This window comes from Microtus ochrogaster, chromosome 5, assembly GCF_000317375.1.
Source record: "Microtus ochrogaster isolate Prairie Vole_2 chromosome 5, MicOch1.0, whole genome shotgun sequence".
In the NCBI taxonomy this organism is placed as follows: Eukaryota; Metazoa; Chordata; class Mammalia; order Rodentia; family Cricetidae; genus Microtus; species Microtus ochrogaster.
This window is the reverse complement of record NC_022012.1, coordinates 93,511,716-93,514,431: the sequence shown is the minus strand read 5'-3', so window position 1 is coordinate 93,514,431 and position 2,716 is coordinate 93,511,716. Positions and strand designations below refer to the sequence as shown.

The window sequence follows — 2,716 nt, the reverse complement described above, 5'->3', positions numbered from 1 at the left end:
ACACGGTGAAACCCTGTTTAAGGAGGAAACGCAGCAAAATAAAGTTGTGATGCACTGGGATCAGGCAGAATTGAAAGACTTTAAGTCCCACCCAGATTTGTGGGGCGTGCCGCTCGTTGGCAGGAACTACACGACTAGGCTGCCTTCTCGGGCGGGATCGGTGTCACCGCTGCGTGCCCTGACTTGGGAGGCCATCAGTCGTGTCCGCGGTACGCAATCTTCAGCGACCGATGGGCTCTGGGGTGCGATGTTTCCCGAAGAGGCGGCGGGAACACCACCCCTGGAGAAAGCACAAGGCCAGTGTGCAGGGCACCAGCAGCAGGCACCCCAATCTCCGGCTAATTCCGGCCCGTGGGAAAGCTCAGCCAATCAGAGCCCTGAGCCCCCCCCCCCCCGGCGGCCTGCGTGATGTCATGGAGACGGGAGGGCGTGCAAACGGTAATGGTTCCCGCCGTGGTTCAGTGTGAGTCTCGCATTTCCTTCCAGCGATCTTTCTAGATAGGATACTCCGGCTCTAGGGTTGAGGGAAGGTGTGTCCGAAAATGCTTACTTCCGGCCCCATCCCCATAGGACCGGAAGCTCTATGCCACTTGGCATCCGGGTCTCTTGCGGTCGTCTGCGTGTTGTCATGGAGATGGGATGGTGGTGTACAAACACGGAGGGATGCTCGGCGCTCAGATCTGAGAGCTGCTCACGAGTCTCGTCTCTTTACAGTTGCCAATCTCCCCTCAGGCTAGCGAGATGATTCCATAGGGGACGTGAAGTCCTTAGTGTAGCGGGATGGGCGCGCAAAGCCGATCACTTCCGTGTCCTGCGTAGGTAGTGATCAGCCAATCAAGGCCCGGCTCCTTTTCCCGCGTCTCGCAGGTTGCTATGGTGACGCAGAGGCCTCATCCACGCGTCCAAGGAAGCTGATCAGGTCACTGGATGCCTCTGTTCTCCCTGTCCAGGCTGCGGCCGCATTGTGGAGAGGCAGAGGGCGTGGGACGCGGGTCCCCACCATCGCACAGGTGGGTGGGTAGCAGAGGCTCCATCCCTCGTTACACCCTTGATCCTCCTCATCCTCGGCAGAAGCTTGACCACTTCCTCCGGGTCAGGGATAGGGGGAGCAGGGGCGCTCGTGCTTGCCTGCTCCTGAGGTGGGACGTTCGGTCGCCGCCTCCTTCAGCTCAGTGCATTTCATCGCCTGGGATCCAAGCTGGTCGTGATGGTCGTGAGCCTCCAGCTCGGTTGATGTCCATGGTGTACTCTGGTGGTGGTGATCCTGAGCTCCCAGCCGAATGTGCGTGGTTGCGTTGGAAAATGCTCCACTCCATGCTTCAAGCTTGCTGTGGCCTGTCGGGCAGGTGGTGGGAGAAAGGGGATTCCAGCCCACAAGATCAGTCTCAAATGATGTGAGGAGCACTTGCTGAGCTTTGCCTGCCCTGCCTGCAGCTTTTAGTCTCAGGAAGGGTCAGTTGGGTCAGCAGAATAAAGTTTTTTTCTTTTTCTTTTTTTTTATTAATTATTTATTAAAGATTTCTGCCTCCTCCCTGCCACCGCCTCCCATTTCCCTCCCCCTCCCCCAATCAAGTCCCCCTCCCTCATCAGCCAAAGAGCAATCAGGGTTCCCTGCCCTGTGTGAAGTCCAAGGACCGCCCACCTCCATCCAGGTCTAGTAAGGTGAGCATCCAAACTGCCTAGGCTCCCACAAAGCCAGTACATGCAGTAGGATCAAAACCCAGTACCATTGTTCTTGAATTCTCAGCAGTCCTCATTGTCCGCTATGTTCAGCGAGTCCGGTTTTATCCCATGATTTTTCAAACCCGAGCCAGCTGGCCTTGGTGAGTTCCCGATAGAACATCCCCAATGTCTCAGTGTGTGGGTGCACCCCTCGTGGTCCTGAGTTCCTTGCTCGTGTTCTCTCTCCTTCTGCTCCTGATTTGGACCTTGAGATTTCAGTCCTGTGCTCCAATGTGTGTCTCTGTCTCAGACTACAGCAGAATAAAGTTAAAGAGCTCCAAAATCAGAGGCTTGTCAGGTCCGTCTATCTATCATGTATGTATGTATGCATGTGCACATGTGTATGTTGAGTGTCTGTGGGAGCCAGAAAATGGTATTGGATCCCCAGAACTGGAGTTCCAGGCAGTTGTGAGCCACCCAGTGTGGGAACTGGGCACAGAACTCAGGTCATCTGCAGGAGCAGTATGTACTCTTAGCAGATGAGCCCTGTCTCCAGTCCATTGATACGGTTTTGACATGGCTACTTGTGTACATGCGCATGCATGCTCACACATATGGTGCATGCATGTGAGCATACTGGTGCATGCGCCTGTGTGTGCAGGCAGAGCAGGGTGTCAGGTGTCTTCTTTCGTCTCTGTCTGCCCTTTTTCCTTGAGACAGGTCTCTCCCTAACCAGAAACTGGCTGTTGAGACTGGACTAGCCTGCCAGTAAGCTCTCAGATCCTGCTGTCTCTGCCCCAACAACGCTGAGATTACTCGCTCCAGCATTCACTCTGTGTTTCTATGCGTGTGTGTGAGGATTTGAACTTAAGCCCCCAAACTTGCACAATAAGCACTTACCAGTTCGGCCATCTTCTCAGCCCCCCGTGGTATTTTTTTAAATTCTATTTTAAGTGATAGTGTAGTGTGATGGGCTTCATCATGACATTTCCTGTCCATATATCATTGTGTTTTGCCTACATTTGCCCCTCACTACCCTCTCCTCCTCCTCCTC

General features: G+C 54.3%; 1 protein-coding gene across 1 annotated transcript in view; it reads left to right on the top strand.

Moving 5' to 3' along the window:
* Positions 1–664: 664 nt before the first annotated feature.
* Positions 665–2,716, top strand: part of Ulk4 (unc-51 like kinase 4) — a 288,608-nt gene continuing 286,556 nt past the window's right edge. Inside the window, exon 1 of the mRNA XM_026779110.1 lies at positions 665–1,010. The gene's annotated coding sequence lies outside the window, so the exon portion shown is untranslated. The remainder of the gene's footprint in view (positions 1,011–2,716) is intronic.